The sequence below is a fragment of the Pezoporus flaviventris genome, unplaced genomic scaffold (genome assembly GCF_033815535.1).
Source record: "Pezoporus flaviventris isolate CSIRO_AGI_PZ_B2104156 unplaced genomic scaffold, CSIRO_AGI_Pfla_v1 ptg000015l, whole genome shotgun sequence".
NCBI classification, from domain to species: Eukaryota; Metazoa; Chordata; class Aves; order Psittaciformes; family Psittacidae; genus Pezoporus; species Pezoporus flaviventris.
This window is the reverse complement of record NW_026892563.1, coordinates 42,039,202-42,059,023: the sequence shown is the minus strand read 5'-3', so window position 1 is coordinate 42,059,023 and position 19,822 is coordinate 42,039,202.

Below are 19,822 nucleotides of genomic sequence, written 5' to 3'. Positions count from 1 at the left end.
CAACCAAACACCAACAAACAAATCCAAAGCAATCACAACTCCACTCTTGCCTGCAACCTCAAGAAATCCAGATACTGACTGACTTTCACAACAGAGGCAATTCCTCACTTGGAAGCAGTCACCAGAAAGAAGTTCACAGCATACCACGGACAGTGCAGGAAACCTTGCAGTACTCACATCAAGCCTGTTTTTAACCGAGTTCAGTATCTGAAGCTGAACCAACTCACATCTGCTCCAATCTTAGTAGAAATGTTATTGTTCTATAATGCAGAAACACTCAAAACACTAGTGGAATTTGGGAACCCACTCATCTGGCGAACTGACACTTCACATCAGCCTCCATTCTGCTTCCAGAGATGCATCTTTGGTTACTAACCGGAAATCAAATGTTGAAGAAAGTAGTCTAGTCTGGGTATCCTTTGAGAAAAAATAAATAAATGAATTAAACACCAGCTCTTCCCCATCCTCTGTTAAAAACACTTATTTCAATTATGGTTTCATTATACAGTGAGCCAGGAGTATTATGCTCCTGACAGCCCATTACAGACACCAAGCTAGAGAAGGACAACCCCATATACTAGATAGTCCTTTCTAAATCATCTGTCCCTACTAAAAAACTTCTCTTTCTATCCATGTAGTCAAACCAGATAAACTCATTTAGCTAAATACAGAGTGGTTTCAAAATATCTCCTTCCATTTCAGACTTGAAGTATTTCCATGTTTATGGGAGGAGCTTTGTCAATTGTTTCTAACAATAGGTCTGACCTCTCTAAACAAGTATTACCTTGATTATGTACTTAGGCCATGACAGAAGTACAACTATCCAAAGTCAAGCATTTCAAATACAAGAAAGTAATCCAAGTGCCACACAAAAGCAGACGACAGCTTTTACTACTATTACAACAGAGCAAGCTACTAAAGTGGCATCATTTAGTAAAAAGGGAAGGGATAGCACATGACAGATCATGTCAGAAGTGTCAGGTGAGGTACTGGAAATGAGCTAATCAAAGCCAAGAGCCTAAATAAAGTATGTGACCTGAACTGACCTGGAGAAGAACGTATTTCTGCTCCAGTCACTTGAACTCACCTACAGGAATCAACCTTCTAAGCTGGTTGCCAGAAACCAGCTCCCATGGTTAACCCCTGATGACAGTATGATTAACTTTACTAGTTCTCAAACATTTAAGGAAGTAGTCCCTCTCTGCTTGCACTAAGTGTCCATATAGAGACAAGCTAATTCATATATAATTCATATAATTTGATTATATTTCAGTAATGTAATTTCTGTATTCCAAAACCAGAAGACACATTCAGCTTATATTCTACACTAAGAGTGGGCTCAGTAACACTTTTAGCTATGAATATACTACATTTATTATTAAATTGATAATCAAAGCATACAGAAAGTGAAGAGACTGCTGTATAATTATCACCTCTGCAATTAGCTGAGTATCATTTTGATTTGGTGTCTCCGGTACAACATGACAGCACAGCTTGATTTTTCTGAACTGCAAAACAAATTACTTTCTCTCTTCCAAACCCTTCCCAGTCTGCCCAACTCAACCACAAATTCCCAAAACTACAGGGAAGGAAGAGGGAAGGGGGAGATCGGGAAGAAATTAATTCTTTTTACCTGCTTTTAGCATTATCGATGGCACTCGGATTCAAGCATGCTAATGCAGCAAAAATGCCATGAAGCCAGATGATGCCCAAAGAAAATCAAAATCGTATTTCTGAAACAATACGTAACAGTTTTTCATTTATTAGCCTGCCTTTCAGAGATAATATTGTAAATGCCTGGGTTCTGATCCTTTGTTTCACATATTGTACATCACCTTTTTTTCTCCTATGAACTTATCTACTCACTAATCAAAGGCAGCTTTTCCATCTCAAACTTGGGAAACTCAATTTAGTAACTTTTAAATAACATCATTCAGGTTCCTATAACTTATCATTATCTGCCTATTCAGACAGCATTAACTAGCGTCACATTCAAAGTCACATGCATCATACCTGATTGTAAATCTATCAAACTAATCCTTTGTATATATAAGCTTAAATTTTTGTTGACAGGGCTAAATTGGGATTTTACTTCTAGAAGAAGTGCATTTACATGTAAATTTACTTTTTCCAGCAACACATTTTCAGAACTTAGCGTGAGAAACCCAAATTTAATCAAAGTATTTGCACATACAATTTCCTGTGTAAAAAAATCATGCAAGTAGATTTCGCAAGCAAGTTATTTCCATTTGGTTGCAAGTGTCTGTGTGCACACAATCTGACTAGATAAGGCTTCGTGCACACACACGATCTGAGTACGGAAAACGTGCATTGAAAACTGACCAAAAGATTTGGTTCCAAGAGCTAGAACAGTGTGAAAGATTAGACTCTTAAAGAAAACAATACTTTTAAAGAAAACAATACTTAAGATAAACAGCTGCTTCTTAATTATCTCATTGGACATTTGTATAAACTTCCACATTAAAAAGCAGGGGAACTGAGCAAAAAGAAGACTGAAAGGGAAGATAGATAAAGGTTTGTTTCCCTTTGTTAAAGATGCTGTTGCAGTACTGTTAGTGTGGAAACTGATGGTAAAAAAGCAAAAGAAGAAAAAGGAATTAGAGAGAAAGCACTCTTCTATGGTTCCAGGATTCTAGAGGTATTCCCTCTTCACCAGTTGAAGACGAAACACCTCTGATCACAGGTTAGAAACTGGGGATGCCAGTTATAAAAGTTATAAAAGAGCACCAAGATAATTTATTTGTAAAGTATTAGTACATGAGATGAAAACCTCTAGACATTTACAGTACATGCAACTTGCAAAAAAACTGTCGTGGCCACAAAAGAGCTAATAACGTGCTTACTACTAAAAGCAATAATCTATTTTTTTTGTTAATCTAAATTATGCACTGTCTGTAATACACAACGGTTTGGGTTTTTTAAGTTTGGGATGGGGTTTTTTTCTGTCCAGGAGGTCAGAGCCAATTCTCTTTCTAGAAGACCATGGTAGTCCTCACCTCACTTAACATCAGCTTCCCAGCAACTGCTGGATAGGTCTGAAGAAAGAAAAAGGAATGCTGGCAAGGAGCAGAGGAACTACAATGGATCTCCAGATGCTTTTACACCTCAACTATTTCTCTCATTACATCACGCATGTTAAGGAGCTTTCATTGCTTACAAACAACTAAAGTCAAAACAAACTGCTAACTATATCTAATTTATTTACTCTAACAACCTCCTTGATTTAATTTCCTGGATGACCTTTCTACAGAAAAACACTGGCTGCCAAATCATTTATGTCCTTCCGTTGCTTTCATTTCTCTACAAAGCACACAGAGGAAGATGTCACATCTTTAAAGTTGAAAGCATCAGTGCCATGGCTTTCTAATTGAAAATGTGGCTGCAAGGGGGTATTACTCTCACAGCATGACCATAAAATGCCATGGTGGGCTTTCCACCTGTACCTGAGCCTGCAGTTCAGAATAAACACACTGGCAAGCACAAACCATTCCCTACTTTCAAGTGTAATTTAAGGCTTTAAGAACCTGACATGTACCATTTCAGGTTTTTTTTGCATCATACTCTAGATATAAATTAGGATGCTATCAATTCATTTTATACTGTACAACTGCAAGAAGCTTAAAGTTATTTGCTCCTATGTAAATAATGAGGATCTTCATGTGTTTATCAAGTAGCATGGTTTAGGCTGTAAGTCATCAGGTGCTGAGCATACAGTAGAAGTTAAATTTTTAAATCCTAATTTTTATCCCTATGCAGGATTGTTTGCAACGCTTAGTATAGATAAGAATATTAGTACTAGAAAACTACCAATTAAGATAGACAAAATGAACTAACCTTGTTTAGCATAAAATACATATCCCAGATCTGGCAGCACACTGCTTGAATGCACAGTGCTTACTTCATCTAAACCTCCAAATTAGGGCTAATAACAGCTAAGAGAATTCAGCTACTAAGTGGGTAATCTTGTCAACACAGTGGCCTGAAAGAACTGGTAGCAAATAATTTTACAAGGAGGAAATATAAGATAGCGAGTGTATGTAGACAAGGGATGAAGATAAATTTGCTTAGTCGTGTTCCTAACATGATTACAATATTACCACAAAAAAAAACAACTGGTACAACTAAAGCAGCAACATCCTTCCTAACTGTATAGAGTTTTATTTCTTACACTTTAATCAGTCAGTGTGCAAAAGAGTTTAAGTCCTTAAGCACTGCTATTAAATACAATCACTACACTAACTCAAAAGAGAATTCAGAAGGAGTCTAATGTTTAGGAATCAGAAGATAGAAAAAATGAAGACAAATGTAATACAGAATCACAGAATAGTTAGGGTTGGAAAGGACCTTAAGATTCTCTAGTTCCAACCCCCTCTGCCATGGGCAGGGACACCTAACACTAAACCATGTCACTCAAGGCTCTGTCCAACCTATATGACCCAATTAAATCTGCAAAGTAGACAGCCACAGATCAATTATTCGTTGGATATGACTGCCTAACTACTAGGGCAGTACATAATCACAGAAAACTGATTTCAAACTTGTAGCTACAATCATACAGCAGAATAAGAACAGATGAGTGCCTTTTGTCTAATTTCAAACTGAAGAGTCCAAAACAAGAAAGCTTGAGATCCAAAACACACAGAGGCAACTGAAGTTCCAATCCTGAATGATGCTGACAAAGGCAACAGCTATACTGAGCAACAGCCATCAAAGGGAACGATTGCAAATTTTGATTCCTCAAAGAAAAACAAACACTAAAAAAACTACAAACTTGTTAAGTACTTAAAAGCTTCAGAAATGAGACCTGTGACTATTCACTATCACAGAGTTTGTGCATTCCTAATTAGAACAAGTTGGGACAGTATCTGCACAAGCTACAACGTACATGCGGTAAAGTGCATCTTACTGTACCTCAGTTTCCAAAGTAATACTGTATGTTTAGCACATAGGTGGCGACTTGATGCAACATCTTGGAGGAATATTGTACTTCTGAACAATGTCAATTTATATAACACAGAGCAGGAAATTAATTAGATATCCATCTCTTTATTAGAGTCCCTTAAAGAAACTGAATGTGCAAGTAGGGCTATCCTTTGTAGAACTCTTTGCAGGAAACAGGAACAGAGTATATTAAGCACCTTTTAAAAATCACATGTCACTGTATTTCACAGAATCATAGAATAGTTAGGGTTGAAAAGGACCTTAAGATCACCTAGTTCAAACCCCCCTGCCATGGGCAGGGACGCCTCACACTAAACCGTATCACCCAAGGCTCTGTCCAACCTGGTCTTGAACACTGCCAGGGATGGAGCATTCACAACCTCCCTGGGCAACCTATTTGCTTTCTCCTGACTCCTCATTTGTCCTTAAAACCTTTTTCAGCCCTTTTTTTTCCCTATAGGCTGCTATTCTCATTGTCTATGTTAGCATTACATTCAATTAACGTAAAAGTTCCAAATCTTTACATCCTAGTCACAGGCACCAGTTATTCCACTACCTCACAAACAGGCTGCTCTCTTTTCTAGATCAGCATTAGTTAACGGATGGCACATACTCCACACCAGTGTTTACTCCACATATGTATGGTGACAGCACAAGAACAGTGTAACTCAAACTCTGGGGTCTGGATCAGCACCAAAATGGAGTAGGACACGAGTTAGTGGTGATGACTTACTATGCTTGCTCACCTCAAGTAAACCCCATGAAGTTGTTTCTTCTTTCCTTTCCAAATAATTGCTCCAGCCTTGAACCAAGATGCCACTTTCTGTTGCTCACCCCATTTCCCCTTTGTTTCCTGATCCTCACTACTAGCTGCTCATTATCAAGCTTACCTGCTGTTCCACATTGTTAGCAGCTAAACAAGGAGGCTGTGCCCTTCTGCTTGCTGTATTGCTACTATCTACATGCAATTTTCTCTTTACTGTCAAAGTACAGGTTAAGAGAGTAGGCACCTTATTTTTACTATCAGTAACCTCAGCTACTGACCATGACAAAAGAGCTATGTGAAAATCAGCATGCAAGGAAATCCACTTCAGCCTACGGTAGTTTACCTCCTTAGTCCACACATACTGCAAACTTCTGCAGTGATGCTCCATCTCCTATACTCTAGTCCCATCTTGACTGTCAGCCACTGTCCTGCAATATAATTTGATCTTTTGGTACAGATTATATTTTCCAGATGAGGATACATCTTCTCTAATCACAGGCATCTGGAAGTCTTGATCTATATGTCCTCAGATATGCTAAGCACATCTTGTCACCTCGTTTTTTATCACCTTTTTGTTCTGGTTAAGATTACTTGTAGACTGACAGCTGCAATACTTTTACAGTCGATGCATATATTTTCTCCTCACTGACAGAGCTTGAGTAGGACTTGAAAAGTTAATAGGCTACTAAAATGAAAATGGTGAGAACTAACACAGAATATATAACCCTTCCCAGACAATATAATATTATCTAAAAAACTCACACACACGTTAAAATGTAAATCTTCGGTCTAGAATGTCGTGAGTTGACTACTCTGTAGGCAACTTGTTATAGCAGGTTAGATCTTGGCTCAGGATCTGCCAGCAGAGCTCTGCTGGTTTACTCCTTATCTATCCCCGCAGGAGAAAAAAAACTAACGGGAACTTTTTTACCAAGCTTAAGAATAGCTACTGTTTATACAGCAGTTTCGTACAGCCATTCAGACTTGCCCATCTAGAACAGGTTTCCACTCAACAGAAAAACATAGAGATGGGTATGTGTTTCATTTATGACAGCACTCACTTTCTAAATCCAAAGAATGCAGCAGAGGTGTTCATTGCGTTTTTCCTCCCCATATTCCCCCCCCCATAAAGTCTATTATTATATACTATAATATAATATATAGCGTATTATTATATACTATATGGCTTTTTACTTCCTGACTTCTTTCTGCCTGTCATAAAAACTACCCAAGACTTATGCCTGGCAGGCAACACAACTGTAAATGGCTAGAGCCAGGCAAAAATCGAAACAACTGAAAGTAGATTTTACTATGGCAGGTGCTGAATAGCTTTGTCTACAGTCAACAGTTGTAATGCCACCTACAATAATCATGGAGATGCATTATGCTTTTAGAAGCAAACAGATAATCATTTAGGTACACTACTATAAAACAGCAGTAAAAATGGTAGGATGTAAGAGCTCGGTTTAAGTGCCAGCAATCATGCAAGTGACTCAATGGCACAACATTAAATTCAGTATTCGGAACATCTAAATTTAAGAGTAGTTTTTAAAGAAAATTGTTTATAATAAAGATCTACTGTATAGAATATTGACGTTATTATAGGTGGTTATTTATAACATACGGTTTCGCATTACCGAGTAAAAATGTTTTAAGATTAGATTTCAAAAGGTCCTTTTTCCTCTTTAAATTATTGAGTTACATAAGGGATTCAGTTGAAAGGGACCTTAAAGCTCATCTAGTTCCAACCCCCTTGACATAGGCAGAGACACCTTCCACTAGACCAGATGGTGCAAGGCCCCATCCAACCTGGTCTTCGAACACTTCCAGGGATGGAGCATTCACAGCTTCCTTGTGCAACCTGCTCCTATATCCTACACCTTAATCACAGCAATTTTTTTTCCCTTATTTAAAATATAAATCTACCCTCTTTCAGCTATTAAACTATGTAAGGGTGTGATTTAATTGCATGTCTGGATAACTCGGCATAATGGGAAAAAGCATCTTACATTTAAATTGCTGTATTTCATTGGTTATTTTTTTATGGCTTTGCTTATCCTGACCAAATCATGGTAATAAGTGAAGGGTTACATTATACTCCTCACTGTCATTTACTTATTTGTAAGGTTTCATATTATCATTGTACAGTATATTATTATATACTATATTATTACATGCCATAATACATTTTTATGTTATCTACTATTGCAACAAGTTATTAACAAAAATTCAAAGGTCCGCTAGATCTCTTGAGCATGTCTTAACATTTTCAGTCTAGTGCTAATGAATAAGTGCTTGCTACATTGTGACTTCCATTATAATCAAATAGACTGAAGCCAATATAACAATTGGCTATTTCCTATGCCAACAACACTGCTCAGGTAACTTAATGGTTGTACTATGGTCACCTATGGAAAAAAAATCTAAAGCAAAATAAGGAAAAACCACCAAAACGGGGTAAACATTATGTGATTTATGTGCAAATATTAATTCTTAGCATTTGAAGCAGTACTTAAGAGTCTGTAGTGTTCAACAGGTAAACCTTACAATCTGTCCCACCACAGAGAATTAATACAACACCTAGTGCCTGCTTTTCACCATCAATAGCTCTATGTCAGGATATAGCAGCATTATTTCTCAATGCATTAGCAACATACGTTCAGAAACACTGAAGTGCTCCCCACTCCCTATTTTGCTGTGGTATTTCTGTCCCAGACAAGCTCTTTTAGAAGGAGCTGCAGCATAGAATGCTCCATGGCTATGTAAGCGAGCAGACTCCCCCACACTAGCAAGCACTCCTGAGAGCAATTAGCTGTGCCAGGCAACCATAAAATCTCACAACATACTCCTAATACCGCAGTTCAGTATGATCTGGAGAGCAAACAAGAATTCACATTACATGCTCTAAAGGAGCCAACTGTGTTCACTTCTGCTTGTCTTAATTAAGCAGACTATTTACAGTAGTGCCCAGGGGCAGCACCAGGAGCAATGGCCATAAAGCACAAGAAGTTTCATCTCAACATGAGGAAGAACTTCCTTGCACTGAGGGTGGCAGAGCACTGGAACAGGTTGCCCAGGAGGGTCGTGGAATCTCCCTCTCTGGAGACCCACCTGCGTAACCTGCTCTAGGTAGCCCTGCCTTGGCAGGGGGACTGGACTAAATGATCTCCAGAGGTCCCTTCCAACCCAAGAGATTCTGTGATTCACATTTACATATGCATTTCCTGTACCACTACTTTTGCAGGTGCCCCTCATGTCAGTGCATAGAGCTTCCAAGGTGATCCTTTCTTAACATTTTCCTCTTCCAAATGAAGGTATTTAGTGTCCCTGGCATCACAGCCACTTTCTACTATTAAGAAAGGCACCATGAGTTCACAGAAAATACTATTTCCTTAGTAAGAAATCACAGTATTTTTTGATAAAAGAACTCCCTCAAGACCATAGGTGATGCATTTTGTACAGCATGCAGCACCATCAAATCTCACACTGCTACATCAAAATCGAGATCTGATTGTTACTCTGCTAATCCTTTTTCAGTAAACATATTTCCATCCAAGATCCCTACAAGCAAATTTATTCTGTTTACCCATTGTTACATCTTAAAAGGGGCTCCAATTACCACACAGAGGGTACAAATCATTCCTGAGTATGTAGTGAGCCACAAAAAGAACCACCAGCCTTTCAGATATATTGGGGGCCCTCAAGACTAAACATTACCCTGAATTTCTCCAGAGAGAAGATGCAAATAAAGTGCATGTGATGACTACGAAGACTGGACATGAAGTGCAACTTTTCCCTTCAAGTATAACTGAAGGTCTGCTATGACAAGGGGGAGGGAGTGTGGGGTGGGTTGGTGAAGTTTTTTCCTATCAAATGCAAAAGCGAAAGACTTTGTAGGGTGTCATTATGGAAACTGTACTTTTACTCCTTTGGGATGAGCACTCTAGTCACTGGGATACAGAACACACTCTTTTGTGCAGATACCCAAGTTATTCTTTTATAGACACAAAAACTTACTTGCTCTCAGCAGCATTCATGACAGCAAAAGTATCACTTAAGGAAATCCCCAAAGCTATTTGGAATTCTCCTTTTTTTTCAGTTTATACCATTTTAACTGTGAAATTAGCAACCAGATAGAGTATTATATGACCAAGAGGACCAATCACCCAGACACATAAGCAGAGAATAGCTGAAGACTACTATTCGTGAAGATACATTTGCACCAAGTGTTCTTCATGCTATTTTGAAAGATAAATGAATACATAAAATTAAACTGTAACAACAGGTAATGTACTATCAGGCAATGAATACAGTGTGCTGAACTAACAGCTCACACAATCTCACACACACTGAAGGAAATACTGAAGTCATTAAATTTATACAGGCTGAATTCGGATCCTAGAAATTACTGATGTTTTTCAAATACTCTCCACTGGAATGGCCTGGAAGCTAAAACTGAGGAAGCCCACTACTCCCTTCTTACACAACGGTGTTTTTCACAGCTACTGATGAATGCCACATTTTTCTCTTCACTCACAATCATATGCTATAAAGAGTCTGTCCTGGTTTAAGCAGAAAGGAAGACACATAACATAGGGCTAAACCTTTGTGGGAAGTTCACATTCTGCTCAACTACGTTGGTACAACTTAATTGAAGAGCATAAGCTAACGCATTCAGAGCTACATATTATGAATTAGGCAGTTTTCTGTCTATAAGACCAGCTTGCAATAATGCTTGTTTGCATCTTACTACTGACTTTCATTCTTCAAAAGCAAATGCTAAGTATTCATCATGATTAAAAACCTACCCAAGCTAAACACAGCTTAGAGAAGCCCTATTCTCACCTTTGTACTACTCCTGATTAGGCTGGAGGGCACTAACTCCCAGCTTTATGTGAACACTAGAGTCAGAAGGAGGAAGAGCAGCAAGAAGTGAATGGATCTGGTTGTGAACACTGTTTTTCTGCTGTTCTTTTATGTTTGAGAAGTCTCATATCAAAGGTTATATCTAAAGCCACCTCTATGGGTTTGACAACATCGTAACAGAGAGGAAAAAATAAACAAGTGGGAAACCTTGTGGCAGATTTACATTGGTTTTCATTGCTTCTAAGCAATCTACCTGAATAAAGACGTATTGTGTGTTGTTTTGCAACAGCAAACACAAAGCCAAAAAAAAGAATAAATTACACAGAACCTGCAAAGATAGATACAGTACATTGTCATGGCCTAGACGGTTTCAATCAAGCCAAGGATGCTGAGTGACAATCCCTGAGAGGCACTTGTTTAGTATTCAAGGCAAATAAGCAGGGTGACTAGAGAGTTAAAACAATACATGGTTGAAAATGAGAGTCTCCCTGGGGACAGCTGCCAGATTTCATACACCTCTGAAATCTGTAAAAGGTAAAGAATAAAGGACATTTTCCCTAAACTTCTCCTATCTAGGATGACACTTGTAGTTCATTCTGTTTTGTCTAATTAAAATACCAATTAGTTTCTGCAGTACTATCAGCCTATCAGTTCTGAAACACTGTAATCATAGTATAAGACCTGCTGTGATACAAATTGCTGTATCTTTGGTTTTTGCCTTTCCATATCCACTTTTTTTTTTTTTTACATCCTGGCATTAATTCTGCCCACATATTAGTTCCCAGTGTGCTCTACACTGAGAATGAAGTGACCTTTCTGTACTCTCAGAGAACTGTCCTTTAAAGCTGGTCAGGTTACTCTATCACTCACAGGTCTGTCATCTGGAAACTCCATGAACTATAAGTGGCACGGTCATGGCCTGGTCACCACGCTTGTTCATCAAAAACAAAGATAATTTGATATGCCAGGAGACTTGAAACTGGTAAGAACAGTAGCATCAGGTGGCTGACAATGAAACAAGAAGACAGCTGAGTGTGATGTAAGAGAAGATGCATTTCAAATCTAGAGATAGTAACAGCTTTTCCAGGCAAGTTTGATACACTTCTTATTTGCAATACACACGTCAGAGAAATAATTAAAAAACCAAAACCCACACTCTACATTTTCAGAAAACATAGGAAGGGACTAAGCAGGAAAAACACACTTGTATGAGATTGTTGATTCCACTGTTTCTATTGTTTGTAATTGTTTGCTTCTTCCTCATCTCTGACACTATTACACACTTTACTGGGAATTAATCTTCAGTTAACTGTCACCTTTCTATCCTTACCAGCTTTCTTTTGGCCTGCTTGCTTTCTGGTAAGAGATAAAATGCTAACATACTGAAAAGTATCATGACTGACAAGCCACTCATTACAAATATGGGTGACCCAAGCTTCAACATACAAAAACTTACACACCACCTTCATGAAGTTGTGTTGCAGCAGCCCACGCAGCATGTACCTGCACCAGCTTGGTTGATCAGCTGTCCATGCTCCATCCCTCGATCAAGCCTTTCAGCCTAGCTCCAACAACACTCCCAGTATTTCACCAACATTACAAAGTAATAGTTTATGAAACAAAAGTGTTGAGGAAGAATCCTTCCCTGTAACTACTACTTGAACACAAATCACTTACCTACTGTAGTAACTTCCTGTAGTCCAGCTCCTACTGGAGACAGTGGACACTCTTTGGAAGAAAATGGTACTGTACTTGCATTAATTCAGATTCTGTGCATTTTAACAGCCTCCTCTGTCAGTTTTCTAAAGTTAAAAGGAGGAAAAAAGACAAAAAAAAAACAACAACAACAAAAAAAAAACACAACCTCACAGTCTTATCTGACTGTGAGAATGAAAAAAAATCATTTCACATATGGAACTGGTATCTTCCCTCAAAAGCCCAACTCTATTCCACCCCAAGGTGCTGATGAAGATACACTGCTCCCTTGCACCAACTGCCACCCTGGCTAGGTAAAGAAATAAATAATCTGTGAGTGCCCCACTGTCACAAAAATTTAAGAACAAACAACTGCAGCATTCCATAACGCAGTATTAAATGCAATACTCAAATACACAGTCAGTATGGCTGACTCTACAAGGACAGAGTAGGAGAGAGAACGCTCAGAAAAAGCTCCATCTTCAACACGCAGCAAACCTGCTGAGGAAACAAGATGAGGACACCCAAGCTGTTCATACAGGGCTGTGTTTTACCCCTCATCAAGCTAGCTATGTAACACTGTCTCCATTAGCAGCTTTTGTTTTTTTCTTGTTTTTACTTGTTACTAGCACCTGCATGAAGACCTTGTAGAAACATCAGGGCACATCCATCCACGTCATGTGCACTGAAAATATGCACCATTTGGCGTAATTTGCTTTTCAGACATAATTTTATGGCACCCAGACGCCTCTACAGATAGTTTAATAGTACTGCTAGAAGGAATGAATCCCAGAGATGGGAAGTTCCCAAGAGTCTGTGCCACCATACCTGTGCTTTACATATCATACTCACAGAACCACAGAATAAAGAAATAAGCTAAATAAAATAAGCTATGTCTAAGAAGAAACTTAAGAGATAAATAACAAATAAGTAAGCTAAAATGAAAGAACATGGAACATTTTCCATGCCACAGATATATCACTGTAGCAGGAGATGCATATACGGAGATGGTGACACAAGTACAGCTCAGTTCCACACACTTTTTCTGAGGTATGTCACCCCTCTTTTACTAAGCCTTGTAAATTATGAGTAGAGAATACATTTTTGCTCTGAAGATCTATACCACTACATCAAAGAAAAGTCCTCACTGAACCACCTTCCTCTCTCCTCCTTATACACATCTCTCCCTTACTGCTAAAGTTTCCAACAAATAGAAGTTGTAGCCATTATCTAAATTTGGACATTCTTCACAGCCCTGTACATATAAAAAATGCAACAGAATCTATTCAAGCAAGTACCTGATAAAAGAATGGGTTTGCTAAATGATGCAGCTTAACAAACATCCCATTCTCTGAGAATCCTCAGCAAAAGTGCACTACTAAAGAGCCTGATATATATTCTGAATTCATTGTTAGAGTCAGCGTTAACTGTAGGCTACGATGTTAATCAGGAGCAGCACCTGCCATGTAAGTGAAGATGCTGTAAGTTTAAGGATTAATCTATCCATTACTTTATCCCCCAAGTTTTCTTCTCCATGTACCTTCTAGAAGAGTACTGTCATACCACTGCAACCCAATTACTCTTTTCATCTTAGCAAGGACCTCAAGGGCAAAGGAACAAGACTGACCTATTGAACATGCACCTCCCAAGATACATGTTGAATGCGCGTAGAAAGCTGTACCGTCCCATGCCATTCCAAACGGAAGACTACAGCTTCCATACTCGCTATCTTCTAAGACTTTCCTTTTAATTCTTCTTAGTTACATGAAGCAGCCTTAGCAAACAGGAGCAAGGCTACTGCAGATTTCCCAGCTCACTTGAATCCTGCTGTACAAAACATACTCAAAGATTTTATTAAAAAAGTAAACTACATTAAACTGCAGTTTACAATGTAACATGCAATTAACTTGTCCTGTTAGCAGCTTTGCATACTGGGAATCCAGGCCTGGGGATATATCCCCTTAGCCTCTCACAGAGAAGAAACTGTAAGCATGCAAAGATTAATGTTCTTCATTTTATTTCCCTATTAGGAAGTCCCTATTTTCGGTTTGGGAATTTTGTGACACACTAAGTGAACCATTAATGCCTCATAGTCTAACCCCATTAATAAACTCCTTTGTACTTTCAGTGTACTCTGCTCAGGCAATGAGAATCTCTCAAGCTTCTTATATATACAAAACAGGCCAAACACTGAGCCCTGTGATACCGGCTGCACTTGCAATCTCTCATGTGGTTATAAGGGAGAAGCCACGCTAGGCAATACTGTGGAAGTTTAAGTGGAATCATTCTTAACACACTTTCAGGCTTAACACAGTAGCAGGACCACCTTTTAACTCCAGGGAATAATTGAGTAAGTGGAAGAAGATGAATTTTCATTCCATCTCTCATATGGCAACACAGGATGGATGCAGTCTGAGGTGAACCTCATGCTCAGTGTCTAACACTGGGATTCTCTTCTTTTCTTGTTTGTCATGAAAGAGCTGGTGCACTGTCCTGCATCCTGGACCTGCAAAGTCTTCCTCGGTAAAGGGGAGTGAAAGGGAATTACAACTGCTCAGTGCCCGACAGAGAAATTTCCAGCACTAGAAGAAAAGAAACACACTGAGGATTCGTATGGGCAAAAGGAAAAACAAAAATCTCAGTGCCAAAGCTGCTTCGCCTCTCATCTGCAAATTATGCTTCAGTTCCACCACTTGCTTCCTGCCACCCCCAGAAAACGCCAGGAATTACTGGTTTTATTCTACACACAAACTCACACTGCTTTTCCTGGGACAAATGAGATGACTCTTTATATTGAGATACATACACATTAGTGAGGATTTTGTAAGATTATTTCCTCCTGTCAGATAATACATACTTTGCTAATATTCCATACGCTTTGCCATATAGAGTGCTACGTACTTTCTCCATATTATTTATTCTACCGTGAAATAAAGTGGTGTTTTGCCTTAAATTCATGGACTAAGAACATTTACTTTGCCAGCAGTCTCATATCGAAAAGCCTCAAAGTTTAATCCTGCAGTTGAGAAGTAACTGAAAGTAAAATGGTGGTCTTTGCTGTAGCAAGCTATGTTAACAAACTCAACTGAAGTAAAAACAGACCACTACTAAAAGAGAAAAGCTCCTATTGCAGACTGCTCCGGTCAGAAGTGGACACACAATTGTGAGCAGGAGCAAGGGAGTTCAAGCAGTCTTACAAAATCGTATTTATAGATTTACAGATTTTTAGCTAAGATGCAGGAGGAAGAGGAGCACCGTGGCTTTCTTACTCCAACTTTCCACGTAGAATTACCTCTTCATACCCATTTTCCTCCCCTCACTGACTGTACCCTAATACTTGACTCATTTTCAGGATCATTGTTATCACTGTCAAAAATTATCTGGGAAAAAAAGGAAAATTCCCAGTACTTTGAAGTTGCTGTTTTAGAAGGGAGAAAATAAAACCCCCAAACCACTAGAAACTCCAGTGTTACCTCCTATCAGCTGTTTCATCCTTCCAACACATCACTTGATCAACATTTTCAACACTATCACATACAACTTTTCTAAGCACATTTTCCCTTCAAAGTTCCCAAAGCCTAGCATGTAAACCAAATGCTTTCTCTGGGATAATTCTTGAAAATGCTAATGGTTTTACCATGTCAGGTGTCTCCCTCTTAAGATGAATGTGACCTGTATTTTCCTTCTCTCAAAAGAAGCTCTTTTTTCACTGAGCAAGATCCAAGCACTGCAGGTGCACCAAATAATACTCTGGGCTTTAGCAGTAGCCCTGGGCTTAAAAGACTGTCTGGCTGACCTAATTTTCCCTTCACATGTACTTTTCTGAGTCAGGAACACTAAAAAGACTTACCTGAGTGGAAAGGAAAAGCCTGGTTAAGATGGGTGAATTCATGCTATGGACAAAACCAGGCACAAATCCTATGCATCATTTAAGGCGTCTGCATGAGGTAAAAAAATAAAGGGAAAAAAACCCACGTATACCCCACCAGTATAACTATTTCCAGAAAAGCATCATTAATTCTGACTCTTTGCTGTTTGTACCAATGCTGGAACACATCAGTGGTGTTCCAGTGTTGAAACAGCCACCTATAGCAATAATAACTTCTGACAAGAAGCTGAGATACCCAAAACTAAAAAGTATGACAAAACAAGCGTATCACATACAAGCCATATTGTTCTCAGTAGTAACAACAGAACTGTTTTTACAACTGGATTGTAAATAATAAATAGAAATCCAAAAGGATTTTACACATCGAGAAGTCAACCGGGGGGAGGCATGAGGGGAAATGTGATTTAACACTGCAGAGTTTACTTGGTCTTTGAAATGCTATTGTTCTAATATGAAGAGGTATCTTTTCACATATCCTATGCAAACAACTGGATTTCAGCAGAAGCAGAGTTTAGAAAAACACTGCTAAAAAGACTTTCTAGATTACAAAGTTTTAGAGAGCTTTTGATACAAAAATTTTTGTAGGGCCATACTGGAATATGATGCATTAAAGGTATTTACGTTGTAATTTGAACAGAAAGAGTGTGACTATGTCATAACAACACTGTTGATAACCTTAAAATTTCCAATTGACATTTTGCAAAGATATATTGACAGACGATTTAGAAATGTATGGTATTTACAGAAGCATTAGGAAGAGAAACTGACTGATAATTCAACAAGAGAAATGGGACCCATTAAAAACAAACAACAAACCTTAGATTTGACATCAAGCAGAATTCTCAGCTTGGTAATTATCACAGAGCACATAAACAATTTGTATGGAACAAATGTAAAGGCAAGACCTTTGACAAACATAAAGTGCCCAATTCGGGGGCAAAAATGGCCTTGTTTACTAGTGTATACAGATGTGTAAGTGCTTCATCTGATTATTCTCAAATCTATGCAGCAGACACATCTAATACAGGAAATCACTTTTTAAACAGCAGCACATATAAGAAAATAGTTCCTCAGCAAAAAAAAACAACAACAACAATAAAACCCCACCAAACCAAAATCTAATTCTTCCCCAAAACTATTTCTTGCATTTTCTATCAAGAGTCTCAAGACAGCAAACTGAAGCTCAAAATGCGAGCAGAGAAGAACAGATGACACGATCTCTTGAATTTATAACCAGAGCCACAGGAGGAGGCAAAGTAAAGCTGGTGCTATAATGCAGATCAACCTAGGAATACTCAAAATCACCAGAGCCAGAGAATGATGTTGTTGTCACAGAACCATGCCAGCTCTAACAGTTTTGCTGGACAGCATTTTCCAGATTAGGCTTTTTATTCATCCAGTCTCAAATTATATCCTTCAGGGTTGGAGGGTAAGCGAGGAAGACAAGCATAAAGATCCCATAAGTTGGGCTGTAGGTAGTTCTACTGAAGAATTCAATGGTCTATAGTAAAAAACAGGTGCTGAGTAATTCTATATCCAACCCTGCAAAGAGTTATACAGAGAAGCGGTATAATCACCTTTCTCAATGCAACTTGCAAAACACAAGCACTTACAGAATGTATTGCCATCCAGATGCAAATATGCAGAAGGAGCAACAAGTAGATGCAATTGTATCATGAAGGTGAACACGATTCAGAAAATAGTTCAACGAATGATTGTTCTCCGTCGCCAAATAAATATGTGACTTCCTCAGCACTGCTCTAGGGGCAGCCCTGCAAATTCCATTCTTCCTGGGGCTCACTACTTCTCCTAATTAAGGAATAGTTTTCAAAGGAGTTGTAACGTATCAGGAAAGTCTTCTTGCATTCAAATTTCTCTTGAGACCCTCTTCTGCCTGTTTTTTACTAGACATCCTGCCAAGGACCACACTAACAATGAATCAACACAGACAACTATTACTCTGGGGCCTTGCAGCAGTTTACTTTGAATATAGAGGCAGCTTCAATGGTTCGTAATATTCTGAATTCTAACTAAGAGCATCAAGATTCAAAAATCGTATTTTCTAATAGATTTGACTTTTTTACACTGACAACAGTGTTATAATTTACACTAAGATATTCATTATGAATTCCTGTAACTTCTATTTCATTTTCTTAGTTTTTCCTCTTTTTCTCCAACTTTCCTTAACTAACATGTTTGTGGTACTTTTCTCCAGAAACTATCAGACATTAGAGCTGAACTACACTATGACACACATTAGACTTGGCTGCCTTTATTATTTCATTGCAATAAAAATATGTACATTAAAAAGAAGCATTTCAAAATAAGTGATACATACTTTCCATCAAAGGTAGCAATGCATTTGAGTAGTAACCTAAATGCTGTAATTTTTCTAATACAATTTAAATGTATATGTTACCTAATGCATTAAATTCTACCGGATGACATACCGTTTCCCACTCTGATTTTATTAAAACACAATTAAAGTAAAAATCCTCTGAGTAAGACACCAGCTATGTTTTGACATGCACTAAACGCCTGGACTCCAGGACCTACTGGCAAACTGTGGAATAGATGCATTTTTTTTATTTGCCACTTAATTTCCATTTAATTAACTTCAATGCAACCTGCTCTAAAGCGGTTCCCTTAAATACTTTATGTACCGATATTCGTAAAGTGGGTTTAACGGATACAGAGCACAAAATGTGCACAAATACAAAGCAGATGTACCTTTAAAAGTGCTTTAGATCTTTATCTAACCTAACTAGCTGCCACTGAGCATGATCAACTTTAAACTTATTTGTTCATCCTATTCACCTCACTATGAAAGAATATAATACGATCTAGGTATTTGACAACTGCTTCTCTTAAATTCATAGTTTAACCGCATGCCAGAAGTTGACTAGACAAAACCAGCTATCTTCACCTTCCATTATTGCACACCTGTTTCCACTTGCACTGTAAATCACCACATACCTACCATTTATTGCTCCTCTCATTCCTTCTCATAAATATCCATGCATTTCTGATTATATCGGGGAGGGGGAATTAAACGTTTCTTAAGAAGCACAATGAAGGCCTGAATTAGTCTGTATGGTCAGGAAAACCAGACTAAACCTTGCACTTTTTGTGTTCTGGAATAAAACCATGGCTATGAATGGACTACCATACAGCAGATTTTATGTCCACTTTACTAGTGGAGCATCCATATCAACCCAACACATTAATTTTATACTTTCATACCAATTGTCCCGCCACTTATTTTATTACTGAGATAACAACAACACATGTAAAACCGGACCAAACTGAAGAATCGGTTCACAGAGAAGTATCCAACTGTAACCAACACCTTGTTGCAAAACTCAAGACCAGAAGTTTGATCAGAATATTTACCCTTCACCTGTAAAGACATTTTTCATTTGTGTGAAATTGTATGTCAGGTTTTTTTCATACGCGCAAGTTTGAAACACGGAGGATTTAAACAAAGTACTTCTCCTCATGTTCACCATTTTGCAAGAGACGAAAATAATGACTACAACAGCTAAACTGCATTATTTCTTCTTGACCAGAGTCTGCACACGTGTTCAATCTAAAATAGCATTAACCCACTCAGTACTTAACATGTCCGTCAAGGAGCACTTCAT